At 50.3% G+C, this 14,907-nt stretch overlaps 1 protein-coding gene and 1 long non-coding RNA gene across 43 annotated transcripts in view; one reads left to right on the top strand and one right to left on the bottom strand.

Moving 5' to 3' along the window:
* Window positions 1-14,907, bottom strand: part of LRRFIP1 (LRR binding FLII interacting protein 1) — a 139,689-nt gene that overhangs the window by 96,002 nt on the left and 28,780 nt on the right. The gene's annotated exons all lie outside the window — the stretch shown is intronic.
* Window positions 1,710-4,441, top strand: LOC128777250 (uncharacterized). The gene is made up of 2 exons (XR_008422445.1): window positions 1,710-1,913; window positions 2,069-4,441. It is a non-coding gene; the product is annotated as an uncharacterized LOC128777250 (long non-coding RNA).

Genomic DNA, 14,907 nt, shown 5'->3' on the forward strand with positions numbered 1-14,907 from the left:
CAGGGCTTCCGTTTGGGAAGATGAGAGTTCTACAAGGTACCGACTGCCACTGAACCGTAAATAGGGAATTGTACGTGAGGCATATTTCCCCACAGTAACGAATAATTTACGTTAAAGTTTTACATGAGAAGAAAATGGCCAAGTCAGCCTTGGCATGTCTTACGGCAGCCTGTCCAGCTATAAAAATGGTGTTTACGACAAGTGTGAATAAAATGCGAAACGCTACAACACACCCGTGCACACACGCACACACCCGTAACAGTCACGAGAAAATAAAAAAACCACAAAGACCCTAAGGAAATACATCGAAACAGACGCCTGGTTGTCTTCACGTCATCAGGAGGACGCCGAAAACTTTTTGTTTCTTTTTGCTGATTTTTTTTTTTTTTTTTGATAAACACGTACTACTTTAAAAAAAAGTTCTTTTTTTTTTTTACGTTTATTTGTTGAGAAAGAGAGAGAGAGAGAGAGAGGGAGGGGCAGAGAGAGAGGGAGTGAGAGAGAATCCCAAGCAGGCTCTGTGCCATCAGCGTAGAGACTGACGTGGGGCTCCAACCCACAAACTGTGAGATCATGACCTGAGCTGCGATCAAGAGTCAGACACTCAACAGACCGTGTGTCACCAGGGGCCCTGAGCACGTACTGCTTTTTAAAGGGGGGAACAATAACACAAAGTTCACTTTCTTCCATTAGTTTGTTTGAAAAGAAAGGAAGGAAGAACGGAAAGAAAAACCTTTATGTCCTGTGTTCCAAGAGGCTTTCAAACCCAAGGGAGGGAACTGTAACGAATTGGGCTGGTGACCACTTCGACCTTTTCCCTGCTTTTGTGACATGGATGCCTCCGGCACGCCGGGGAGGGCCTGTGGCCGCTCTCAGAATCATATATTTTTTTAAAGTTTTAATGCTTATTCATTTATTTTTGAGAGAGAGACAGAGTGTGAGCAGGGGAGGGGCAGAGAGAGGAGACACAGAGCCTGACGTGGGGCTCGAACTCATGGACCTCGAGGTCATGACTTAAGGAGGACACTTAACCCACGGAGTCACCCACGTGCCCCCCAGAATCATATTTTTAAATGCTTAAAGCAAAGAATAGAGGGTTACAAAGGAAGTCGATTATTCTGATATGCATTGTCAAAATGTATTTTTATTTTTTTATGATTATTGTTTTAGGTTTATTTATTTATTTTGAGAGAGACAGAGACAGCGTGAGTGGGGCAGGGGCAGAGAGAGAGAGGGAGAGAGAGAGAATCCCAAGCAGGCTCCACGCTGTCAGCACAGAGCCTGACGCGGGGCTCGAACTCACGGAGCCACGAGGATCACCACCTGCGCCGAAACCGAGAGTCGGATGCTTAACCGACCGAGCGCCCAGACGCCCCTCAAAATAGATTTTTAAATCGTGATGTGGTGTATCAGCCAGAGCTGTCATGTTAACAGAAGCACTGAGTTCAGGGGACCCTCTGGCTGGGTGCTGGGTGACTGAGAAAGGGAAGGGGCTCAGGTAACATGGGGCAGTGACCTGGGGACCCCTGGGGCTGGCTGACAGCACTCCAGGGCGTGCCCGCACCTCTGGGCGGGGTATTTTGGAGTGTGACAGGGCTCCCAGACGGGGGTTTCTGAGAGCCAGCCTGACAAACACTGGGAGCTGAGCCCTGAGGCCGTTGCTGGGAGACGCAGGGAAACAGGAAGTGGCGGGGAGGAAGGAGGGCTGGAGCTGCACAGAGAGCACACAGCATTGGGAGTGCACTCGGTGACAAGAGATCGTGTCTGTCACGATGCTGGCACAGCGGGCCGTCCTCTCCCCAGCTGTCTGCAACCGCGGTGACGTGACATACAGACACCAGGGTTTCTACTGGTGACAAAGTCACAGACACCTGTGACACCACCCCAGCGTCTGGCCTGCATTCACACTGGAGGTAACGCTGTTCTTTTTTCCTGTCCAATTTCAGGCGGGTCTCTTGACATCTAACCGAAGGCCCTCGGGGGATCCGTGGACCCAAGGTTGAGGAGCTTTCTGGGTCTTTCTAGAGGTCAAATACAGTTCTTTGTCTTCTTTAATTTTGCTTTAAAGAAATCACACAACTGACCATCGACGCCAGCTTTCTTTTATGCTTTGAGAAACTAACAACAGCAACAATAATGCAACTTCGTTGTATAGATCCCTTTGTATATGTATCTTTGTATATGTCTCTCGTGTGACTGATACCGCCAACCACTCCTGCAAACAACAAATAACAATCTTGGCATTTTATTGATCGTATTATACCTATTCGTGAATGCCACAGAAAATAAAGAAAGAGAACGCACGACCACAGTTACATCCTTGCCTGCGCTCGTGGGGAGGTGGGTCGTTTTGGATTCCTGGCTGGTGTTCAGAGTGATTCCTGTCATGCCTCTTGCTCCCTGGGCTCGGTCAGCTCCCCCACTTTGACCGTGACCGAGGTGTCCCCGGCACCAGGTCTATGTTCCTGCTCCCGACTTCTCCGAGCTTCAGTCTACCTGCCCGCAGCTGGATGTCCCAAAGGCATCTCAAACTCGTCACATCCAAAGCAGAACTGCTGTCGTCTCCTAGACTCTTTCTCTGGCGTTTCCTCTCCGTGGGGGCATGACCAGCAAGCGTCCCCTTTATCGAACGTCTCTGAGCCTCGGTTCCGCCGTCCGTAAAGGAGCAGCGACAATGGCACCAACCTTACGGGGCTGTCAAAAGGACTAAAGGAGGCGACACCTGCAGGGTGTGGGCGCCGAGCCTTGATGTCCTCCACGCCCCCCCACCCCCACCCCTGCTGTCGGCCTTCTTCTCAAAGACCACACTCCCCCTGCTCTGGCTTCAGTTCGGCATCAGCCGGCTGCCGTTTTCACTGCCGTCTCGGTGCCCTCCCACGGCCCCTGCCTCATACCGGTCAGGCCTCAGGGGGTCTCCCCCGAGTGACTGGTGACCCCAAACAGCCCCCCAACGCTGCTGCCCGTGCGATCCCATTCCTTTGCTCGTTCATGGATGGAGGGCCCGCTACACATCACACACCAAGCCAACCGCGGTGTAGCAGTGACAACAGGCAGTCAACATTCCAGGGGGAAGACTGGCATTAAGTAAGTGTACAAGTAAGGAACCAGTTCTAACTGTGATACGTGCCCTGACATTGCACAGAAGTGTCCCTGCACCGTGCCAGGCTCGGGGGTTGTCAACAGGAAATGCTGGCTTTGGGCCTTCGAGGAAGTAAGAAGGGATTACAGTGACCAGGGAGCAGGTTAGCCCTCTAGCGAAACCTTTGCCGGCCTTCCCTTGGAGGAGGGGTGAAGTCCCAACTCCTCCCAGATGTCTGTCCAGCTCTCCGGGAGGTGGCCCCCGCCTCCTGCCACAGCCCCTCCCACGGCACAGACCAGTGACAGGTGAGCCTGTGGTGCCTCCTGGTGGCGACTTCGAGCCTTGGTGAGTCCATCCCCAAGTTTCTTTCTTTTCTTTTTTTTTTTTTTACTAAAGCAATTTACAAAAATTTAAGCGTTGGTAATCAAAGAGGCCCCAACCCTCGGCTGAAGAATTTAACGACCTAATCCACGTCAGAGTTTTATTTAATATACAAGCAAGATCACTTTTTTTCTGACTTGTGCACTGAACATACGTGCATTGGGAAGTCTGTTCTTCATCTAAAGAGTTTGGACATCTCCACCATATGGTAATGGGATTCCATCATGCTCTAGGAGGAACGGAAAAATACTGCTGCTTATTAAAGACGCTGACAGTCAGTATTTTGTGGTTTATCTACACAATACTTGAAGAGACAAGAGGAATCGCATGGAAAGGTTTAGAGTTTTAAGCTCCTAAGGGAAATATTTTAACAATATGTATCACCCATTTTCAGATTTTTGTAATATATTAATTTCAGTGTATGATAGTTACTCTCTCAGAATAGCCAGGATAATAAGCCAAATTTCGAACGATCAAACTTAAGTCAATATTTTTTTTTAAGCACACTCTCCCCCCAATGTGGGGCTCGAACTCATGACCCCGAGATCAAGAGTCACACAGCAGGCAGGTGCCCCAAGTCAGCATTTTTTTAAGGGCAAGATAAAATTTGTATTTCAGGGGTGCAGAAAATCCTCTGCTTTCCTATTTTGAACAACGAATATGATATCGGATACCTAAGAATTTTAATCATTTATTATACCCAATTTTTTATTTTTCAAATATTCAGTCTTCATTGAACACAAAAGTCTAACTCTCTGGCGTAAGAATTCCAGGCTCCATCTGTTTTAAGAAGCTTCATTTTGGGGGCATCTGGGTGGCCCAATGGGTTGAGCGTCCGACTCCGGCTCAGGTCATGATCTCACAGTTCGTGGGTTCGAGCCCCGTGTCGGGCTCTGTGCTGACAGCTCGGAGCCTGGAGCCTCCTTCGGATTCTGTGTCTCCCTCTCTCTCTGCCCCTTCACCGCTCCCACTCTGTCTCTCTCCCAATGATAAATAAACATTAAAAAAAAGAAATATGCTGTCAGACTGGTCAGTTACATGACCGAAATACAATTAGCTTAGAGGTTGAAGATATTTCACAAGAAAATCAGGTACACACGCATGCACAGACACACACACGCGTGCACGCACACAGGCATACAAAGCCGGGACAGTACTGACCGGCCTACGGAGCTCCGGGTGGGCTCCAGCCCCTGGCCAGCCTCTCCCACGGGGCAGGGACACTGGGGGCAGGTGGAACAAGGAGCTGGTGTGCTGCTCAGAGAAGCCCCTGGGCCCCAGCAAAGCCCTCGCTCCCTGTGCGCCCCCAGCTCTTCCTACTATGCTTCGGTCGCTGCGGGAATATAAAAGAGTCCGCATAAATTCGGTCCTTGTAAGGTTCGCCTCCGATTGCAAAGTGTCCGACTTAAGCCAGCCTCCAGTGAGGCTGGACAAAAACGAGAGCGCACAGCGTGTATCAGCTTCATCCAATGTCTGACGTGCTTTACTGGGGTTATTTCTGCCAATAGCTCCATCGGGAGAAAAGATCGCACTGTCCACCCTGATAACACTGAGGACAAGGACACCAAAGCACAGACAGAGCGGCTTGCGGGGGTCCTGCGGCTGGTGGGCAGCAGAGGCGGACCCGAACCCAGGCGTGTGGCATCTGTGTGGATGTCGCTGCACGCGCCTCCCCGTGGGACGCTGGCCGCTGGCTCACGCAGGTGCTGTGTTTGGTCTCAGTGACGCCTCAGCAGCCCTGAAAGGTCACCGTCGCTGTTCCCGTGGCATCATGGTGAAAAGTGAGGCTTGGGGTTGAGTGATGTCCTCAAGCTGGACTGTCCATGGTCCTGACTCCCACCCCATCCCTGGCCACTGTCGGACAAATGTTTTTCCCTCTTTCTTTCTTTTTAAAAAAACTTTTTAATTACATTTAATTATTTTTGAGAGACAGAGGGAGACAGAGCATGAGCGGGAGAGGGGTGGAGAGAGACGGACACATAGACTCCAAATCAGACTCCAGGCTCTGAGCTGTCAGCACAGAGCCCGACGCAGAGCTCGAATTCACGAACCGTGAGGTCATGACCTGAGCCGAAGTCGGATGCTTAACCGACTGAGCCACCCAGGCGGCCCTGTTTTTCCCTCTTCCTTAAAACCACAGCCAGAAGGGGCCTCCAAACTCCAGCCAGCCTGGTCACTGCTCCCATCAGGAGATGTCATTATTCCAGTCTTAACAAGTGACCGAAGGCCCCGCGGCCAGGCTGACTCACCAGTGTGCCAGGACGCAGGCTTCCTAGAACACAGTGACCTCCATTTCAACAATACTGCTCTTGCCCTCCCAGCTGTGTTACAATGACAGCAAGCAGCTTTATTTGGGACATTTCAGACTTTTTCCTTTCTGTGAAACACCCAATTGAGAAATCATCCTTAGAGTATGTGTTACTTTTTCCCTTTTAGGATTATAACTGCCCGCCGCCTCCGTCAGCTGTCCAAAAGCAGAGAAAACCCGCCCTCCCTGCTGGGCTGAGTTAAATGACTCGGTGCCCAATGTCTTCCAGACTCGCCCGGTCTTCTGCCAGAGGCTGACTCAGGCTGACTCTCGAGGCGGCTGCGTGCAACACCCCGTCAGGTGAACACATCTCGCGCATGGTGGGCATGAGGGAGACCCGGTGGGCTTCTGCTCTTCAGCAACTGTGTCCTAGGGAGCGGTGGGCTGGAGTAGCCAGCTGCGTTTCAGGAGATCGTGTTTTTAATTTCTTTTTTTAAATGTTTATTTACTTTTGACAGACGGAGAGAGACAGAGCACAAGCAGGGGAGGGGCAGAGAGAGAGGGAGACACAGAATCCGAAGCAGGCTCCAGGCTCCAAGCTGTCAGCACAGAACCCGATGCGGGGCTCGAACTCACGGACCACGAGATCATGGCCTGAGCCAAAGTCGGACGCTTAACTGACAGCCACCCAGGCACCCCAATGTGTGTTTATTTTTTAGAGAGAGAGAGAGAGAGAGAGAGAGAGAGAATGAGTGGGGTAGGGGCAGAGAGAGAGGGAGACACAGAATCCAAAGCAGGCTCCGGGCTCTGAGCTGTCAGCACAGAGCCCGACGCGGGGCTCGAACCCACCAACCGCGAGATCGTGACCTGAGCCGACGTTGCATGCTCAACCGCCCCTAGATCGTGTTGTTTTTAAAAAGAGGCGTGTGTAAGCATTTATCTCAGGTGGAGCCGTCATTTCGGTGCTGAGCCCCACCTCCGCTCTCTCTCATCTACTCAGCAGGCTGTGACATTAATGTCTCACCGGGCAACTAACGCCCAGGGGACAATCTCCGGTTCGGTCCTCAAGCAGTGGGTTAGGCTTAATTCTTTCGGGAAGGTGTTCACTTCCTGATCTGAACTGAGAAAAAACACTGGCCACCGCTAGGACCAGGTAAATAAGTCATCTACAAGTCGGCAAAACCAAAGCAAAACATTCTCACACTCCCAGACGTGCTTTGACAATTGCAAGAAGAACTTCAAAGCATTCGAGAGCTTCACCTGCTACCAGTCTGTAGCCGTCAGACTCACAAAGGCTAAGAATAATCGTAGCGCTTGACCCCGCGGTGAACGCGCGGTGAGTGTAAACGCGGATGCGACCTTTCGGGAAAGCAATTTGGGAACAGGTGTCAGGCCCGCCACACATGTTTACGCTGCTTACGTTTGTCTCTGCCCATTTAACATTCCAATTTAAGGAGGCAGGTTGAGGTGCGAGAACTTACTTCTTTGTGAAGACACTTCCTGCAGTGTTATTCACAGCTGTAAACAAACAGACACAAAAACGTGTGGACAACCTCTTTGAGTCCCATCAGAAAAGACAAGCACATGATGGGCTGTCCTCCGTGCTATATTCTGTGGCCGTTAAAACGTTTTTCAGAGCATTTTGATACAAGAGTTGGGCTTCTTTCTTTCCTTAGGAAAGGGAATCAAAAATGCAGTGTTTCCAAATATGCAATTGAGACTATGTTCAAAAACATCCACAGGCAAAACACACACACACACACACACACACACACACACACACAAAAACAAAAAACAAAAAACCAACCCAGAGGAAAATAAAACAAAGTGTTAACAGGTCTTATGCTTGGTCACAGTACGGGGCGTAATTTTTATTTCCTATTATTGTCTGAATTTTCCTTATTACTTCCTACGATGAACGTGTATTATAGTTAGTATAATAAATCAAACATTTCTTTTCCTCAATAATATCTATCTTTTTTGGCAATTTCGTCATTTATTCAACAAAAACCTTGTTGAGAGCCAAACATCAGGATAAATGCTGTGGGGATGATACGCTCCTAGGCCACCCCCTGGGCAAGCAGGGAGGGCTTTCTGGAGGAAGGCAGAAGGGAGTCTGGAAGGATGGTGAGTGATTGAAGACGCTGTTATTCCACAGCTCAGCACGTCCGCATGTTTGGAGATGAGATGGGAGACAAGGCCAAGGTTTTAAATCTCTCCTGCCCGCTGGGGGGAGTCATTGAGAAGGACGGTGAGGAGGGGCATCGTGGCATGAGGTCTGTGTTTTCTGGGGATCAGGGGCACACCAGGATGAAGGCAGATTTGAGGCGGGGCCGACCCTGCAAGCAGAGAGACCAGCAGCCTGCGAGGTGACCGGAGACAGAGGAGCTCCCGCTCAGGTGGCTCTGAGCCGCGGGGACAGGCCAGAGACGCGGCAGGGGTGGCCGGCCGGCTGGGGGTGGTGAGGGCCGTCCGGTCACCAGGGGGAGATCCACGCAGGGCTCAGGGCAAGGAAGAAGGAAGCACCAGTCAGTCGGGGCTGCCCGAGAGAGGTCACAGAGCAGAAACGCGGCGGCAACGGCCATGGGATGCTGGCCTTGTCCTGCAGGGTCTGCGGGCGTCCCGTGCGAGGACGGCGAAGGTGCTGGATTCTGGGGCACGGAGGGGGCTCCAGCGCTTGCCCCCTGCTGAGCACCGCACCTGGATGCTCTTCATCCTTACGACAAGCTCATGAACTAGAGCGCTTTCCCAGGAAGGACGCTGAGGCACAGAGAGGCGAAATCACTGGCCCGAGTCTGCAGTGCGGCCGGGACCCTGGGGCACTTCCGGGGTGGCTGCGAGCCCCTAGGAGTTTCGAACCAAAGACGCATGGGGTAAGAGGTCACTGCAGCCGCGTGGTCGTTGCCATAGAAACCCTCCCGAGCACCCAGCCCGCAGGGAGCAGCCCCGCCCCAGAGGATGCGCTTGGCTTGCGGACTGCAGTTGGAGGCTGATTTCGAACAACAAAGGACGTCCATCGGTCCGTCCTTCCTGCTTCCCTGCTGCAGGGAGGCGGCATTGCCCAGCCAGGCTGCAGGGGTGTCCTTGCTCTCCACCAGCCAGCTCAGCCCTGCTGGGAGACGCTTAACAACAGCCACGCCCCCTCCCCCCCCCCCCCCAATCCCACTCGTGCATCGCGCCCGGTTTTAACACTAGTAAAGGTTGTAAAGAACTTACATTTGTTTTATTTTTGTAAGCGAAACTACCTTTTGGCAGTGTTGTCATTAAATGAGCCACTCGAGATAAAACCCCAGTTTTAAACATCGTGCTTCTGATAAACAAGGCATCGTAAGCATCGTATTAAGATATTTTGGCTTGTAGCTACTTCTGGGAACCAACTCCTTCTCACGTGACGGGTGGGTGCCAGACACCCAGCTCTCAATTAAAAACCTGCCAGGAGGGGCGCCTGGGGGCTCAGGTCATGATCTGGCGGTTCACGAGTTCAAGCCCTGAGCTGGGCTCCGTGCTGACAGCTCAGAGCCTGGAGCCTGCTTGGATTCAGCGTCTCCCTCTCTCTCTCTGCCCCTCCCCTGCTCATGCTCTGTCTCTCTCTCTCAATTAAAAAAAAAATTAATAAAAAAAAACACATCAGGAGAAAATTCACTCCGGAAAATAAGAAAATCAGTGTTGTTTCTCTTAAACTAAATTAGCATTGTATTTTACCCTGACATTTATATGAGACTCTTAGACTTTAACTTCATTAACTTCAAAAAGCGTAAGTAAATAGTTTATCCCCCAATATGTAAGGCTGCATTATTTGACGTGGGGCAAGAAGCTTATTTAAATGCTTCATGAATAATTAAAATCGTAACTGTTCTTTGAGACATGGGAGAAACTCAAAATCTTCTGGAGTCAGCACAGTGCAATGGCTGATAAGCCTGAAGTCATTGATTAGCTTCCAGAAAAATCCCTACGCTCAGTTTTACAAATAGAAATTCTCGGCTGTCGTGAAATTCTGCAGACTAATGGAAAACCAAACTAGGGTGGCGTGCTCGTCGGTCTAAACAGATGTGCGCCTCCTTTGAACCAGCAAGTTTAACTTCCAGCGACGATCAGAGATGCCCACGGAGATGACTGAACAGGTGTTCATGTCCATGTTATTTATAGCAGAGGGAAACAGGGGGGCCTTCTGCAAACAACTGTGGTGAAAATACGGACAGAATACGATGTAGCCACGGGGCAGAAACAGTACGTGTAGGATGATGACTTTACAAAATGTTATTTCCTCGAAATTTCAAAATTCAGAGAACTTCCAAGAAGGTGAAAACACACTTCCAGAGACCAGACCCTGGCACTTTGGAAAGGAAGGGCCTTCAGCTCCTGAACAGCGTTTCTTTGTGGCAAGTTCCCTTTTATCTGGGACAAAGCCTCGCCTCCTTGGAGTGTCTGCCCTCACACAGAGGACACCTTGTTTCTTCCGAGGGCACCATCCACGCGCTTGGACCTCTCTCTCAGTCTGTCTGCTTTTCCCCGACCGCACCTGTGTCACAGCACTGGCGGAAGATACTCGCAACCGGCCGGTATGTAACAGGCACTCAGCAAATTCCGCTTCTGGTTTTTAACAAGATTTAGCTCCTAGAACAGCCTTCCTGCGGGGACAGCCAGCCAGCAGGACACCCCGCCTGAAGCAGCCAACGGGCCTGGAGGCCACAGGGGCTTCAGAGCTCGGCACAGAACCGTGGGAAGCGGCCCTGGGCAGGGGCAGTACGGTCAAGATCCCGAAGCGGCAGTGAGCAGGAGCCCAGCTGGAGAGGAAGGCACGGGTCACTGCCGTGAGCCCAACGGCCTTGGCACCTGCACGTCTATTCCCGCCCCCCTCCCGTGATTCTTCCCCCTCCAGGGCCCCACCGAAACTGCTCAGGCTGAGGCCACCAGGGGCCTCCCTACCGCAAAGTGCCAGCGACACTCGTCCACTCGTGTCTCTTTGGTCTTTCCGCAGCACGTGACATGGCCCATTTCCTTCCCGTCTCGGTGACCGTCCCTCGGCCCCTGGCTCCAGGTGTGTGGCCGGTGACCCTTCTCATCTCCTTCGTCCTCCGACAGCCCAGTGCTCCGCCCTCGGCACCCTGCTCTCCTGTTCTCCTTAGGAGATCCCACATACCCACGTGCTTTCCACCATCTCTGAGCTCTCTCCTCCACCAGCTGGGCCAGCGTGTGTGGACGTTTGCTAGATCATTCCATTCGGGCATGCCGCACGCCGCTTTCCGTCCTTGTCCCACAGAAGGGCCACCGACTTTATCGATGATTTCTCCAAGCCACAAATTCTAGTCCTTTAAGTTGAATCAGTTATAGCCGTTAATGTTAATCGATGCGTTTTAATTCCGAGGAATTAGGCTTCGCTATAAATAGCCAGATGGAGAACGGGAGAAAAAACTGTCCTAGTTACAAGGTGTTATTAATGGATCGCGCCACAGAACAAACAGTGTATCAGGCCAGTTTATGACGTAGCGTTGTACATCGTCAAGTCCCCAGAGAAAGGAAAAAAATATACTCAAGTAGTTGGGCCTGAAAAAAACAATGGCTTTCCGTATCTCGTCGAAGGGCGTAAGCACGTGTGGACATGTCACATGTTTCAACCTCGAAGAGCAAAATTGTACAGGAGATGCTTAAGAACGCCGTGCTGGAGGGGCCCAGGTGGCTCAGTCACGTAAGCGTCCGACTCCTGACCTCAGCTCAGGTCATAATCTCAGAGTTCACGAGTTTGAGCCCCGCATGCTGTGCTGACAGTATGGAGCCTGCTCGGGATTCTCTCTCTCCCTCTCTCTCTGCCCTTCCCCCATGTTCTCTCTCTCTGTCTCAAAATAAATAAATAAACTAAAAAAAAAAAAAAAAAAAAGAACACCGTACAAGGTTGACTATCATCCTCCAAAAATTCATGTCTACCCGAAACTTGTGAATGTGACCTTATTTGGAAAGGAGCTCTTTAGAGGTGCTAAGATGAGGTCATACTAGGTTGGGGCGGTCCCCCCCATCCGATGACTGGTGTCTTTATACCAAGGGAGAAACTTGGACACAGAGACTCAGACCCACAGGGAAGATGCCATGAGAAGGTGGAGGCAGAGATCGGAGGAGGTGTGTTCAAGACAGGGAGCGTCAGGGTTTCTTTCCAACCACGAGAAGCTGGGAGAGAGACAGGGACAGACACTCCCTCGGAGTTTCCAGAAGGAACTAAGCCTCCTGGCACCTCAATTATGGATTTCTGGCCTCTCGAACTGTGAGATAATAAATTTATGTTGTTTTAAGCCAGCCAGTTCGTGGTAAGCTGTTATGGCAGCCTCAGGAAAGGAGCTCCAATCACACTAGGCACACACAGACTTCAGCCAGAGTTCACATTTGCTCATCTTCTGGGGACTTCCTGGGACCTGGGTCAGGGCAGCCTTTGCCACGCAGCCTGGCCACGTAACTGCAGAGGGCAGACTTGGCCTTCTGGAGCTGTCCTCGGGCTGGCACGCTGAATGTGTGCTCACCTCCCTGCTCTGTACCCGGGTCGACGGGGGTGACGTTCCCGAGTTCTTGTGCTTTCAAAAATCAGAATTCTATTTCCCTACATATGCTTTCAGAGAAATTCTATGCGTGTATAAACAAACACAACTTTTTTCTCCTTTATGTTTGAACGACAGTTCGGTGTATACAATTCTTGGTCACATTTCCTTTCCGTGGCTTTGCTGGCATTGTTCTAACTGACGTTTAGTCGAATGTTGCCACGGGGAAATCTGAGGCCAGTGTGAACACTTTTCCCTTATAAGTGACCCGCTCTTCCCCCCCCCCCCCCGAAAAAATCTTCATTACAGTTGTTTAGAAACTTTACTAAACTATGTCTCAGTATTGGCCGCACTAAGAACTATGTTTTCTGGGATACGGTGTCGATTCAAATCTCTTTTCCTTTCCCGAATGTTTTATTAATTTACATTTTGAAATATCATTTCTGTTCTATTTATTTTGGCTTTCTTCTTTGGAGGCTCCATTTATTCCGGAGGCCTACTTCCCCAAAGTGAAACGCGCACTCTTCTAGTTATATTTTCTGTCCTCCCTTTTTTATCTTCTATTTTTATTTGTACCACACCATGCATTCATTTTCATCGGGCCGATGCATGTGGAACTTCCACACAAGTAACCACGCCTGTGGCCGATGGTGTTTGTGCAGGAGTACTGCACAACGTGGCCCTGGGAACCCCGAGACCCTCAGCCAAGAATCACTGTCTTTACAATTCAGCCAACGTCCCGCATAGACAGGTGCTCAGTAAGTATTAGCGGATCGATTGACCTCAGAAGGCATTTCAACAGATGTAAAAACCATACGGCTTCACTTGGCATAAAAGGGCACCAGTGTCACTCGAGTAAATGTATTCGAGTATCTGAAAATCCACGCCTCGCTGCTCCCCAGGAAAATAGCTACTACCTTTCCTTTGACTTTTCTTACAGTAACTTGCGGCGGCAAAAAAAAGAAGTCTGCCATTCCAAACAAGGGAAAGGGAGTTACACAGGTTGCACCGATTTGCTTACACGGTATTCATTTTATTTTGTTTTGCAATACATAATGCAAAGTGCACCAAAGATCAGTCTTTTTTTTTTTTAAGGCTACATCTGTGATTCCTATCAGGTAGACAACTCCCAACCCCCAACCTCCCAATCCCTGCACACACACTTCAAGTCCAGGGGGTCAGGGTGAAAAATGAAACGAAATAAAACAGAAACAAGCTGAATAGCAAAACCGACAGCTGATTGCACAAACACACCTCAGACTGGGCCCTAGAGCTCACCGTTGCGAAGGGAAGAAGAGACCAGAAGGAGACGTCTACACTGTTTGTGGAATTACGGTCTTCTTCAAGAGCAACCTAATGAGAAAAAAAGTAGCCTTTCTCTTGATTTGTCTTTCGATGTTTCAACTGAGGGTCTGGATATTTTTGGACATAAAAAGATGTAGTGCTCGGGGCGCCTGGGTGGCCCGGTCAGTTAAGTGTCTGACTCTTGATGTAGGCTCAGGTCAGGGTCTCACAGTTCGTGGGATCGAGCCCCGCATCGGGCTCTCTGCTGACAGTGCGGAGCCTGCTGGGGATTCTCTCTCCCTCTCTCCGCCCCTCCCTCACTGTCATGCTCCCTCGCTCTCTCTTCTCTCAAAATAAACAATAGATACACATTTTTAAAAGAGATATAAAATTTCTTTGGATATTTCTTCTTTTGCTCGCGTGACTGGGTTTCAACCAACACTGACCTGTTGGAGAATACACAGGACTGGTTTGAGTTAAGCCATATTTTGGGGTTAAAGATGTACTATCCACATCCGATCACAGCACAAGTGAGCCGGCGAATCTCCACCGATTTGGTGGATTTAGTCAACCTGCCCAGGGGGCTTTCTCACTGTTTCAAAGACAGCAGAAATGCAGCCCGCCTAAGAATCTACGGGACGTCACTCGGCCCTCAACAGTGCACGATTTTAGATTCATCTAATTGCCCCGGTGAATTCAGCCTCGCTGAAAACCTATAAATGTCCACCTTCCTTCTGAACATTAAAAAGCCCTCTCCACGAAGACGTTGAGTGATGCCGGGGTGGCCTGGAGAGGCCTCTCGAATGAAAGCCCCGCTAAAATCCCTGCAGCCTCCTGCTGTGCGATTGTGAGTTAAAAAAATTGGCTTTGATTGTCATGCCCAGAATAGCAGTTCCCCAGTCTGTGCACAAGAACACTTTTTTCCACCAGGGGAGGCGCCCGACCCCACCCCAGACTGGGGCGGCGTCTCCAAGTCCCCATGTGCTGCTTTTCTCATTAGTGACTCACGTTGTGAAATAACAGTTAACGTTTAAAAATGTTTTCTGGGTGCCAGACACCCTTACCATTTAAAAAAGTCACTGGTAAACACTGAAACCAACTGAACACTCAGGAACATTAAAATCACGTGGATAACAACTTCATCTGCTGTCTGGACCAAACGCGGTTCGGTCTAATTTCATTCTAGATCAAGACTTTACTTCATCAAGTAAAGTGGATCGTAACCATGCACAGAGCTCCTTAAAACCATCAGGCTGCTCTTACTACGAATGTCTCCGTAGTACATCAGGCTGCTGTTACTACGAATTAGGTCCACACGGGACGAGCCAGAATTGTAATCTCCTTGACATCGAGGTGACACAGGAGGAAGGGGGCATCGGGCAGGAAATCACAAA

This window comes from Panthera pardus, unplaced genomic scaffold (genome assembly GCF_024362965.1).
Source record: "Panthera pardus isolate Hobbes unplaced genomic scaffold, ASM2436296v1 HiC_scaffold_10, whole genome shotgun sequence".
Lineage (NCBI taxonomy): Eukaryota > Metazoa > Chordata > Mammalia > Carnivora > Felidae > Panthera > Panthera pardus.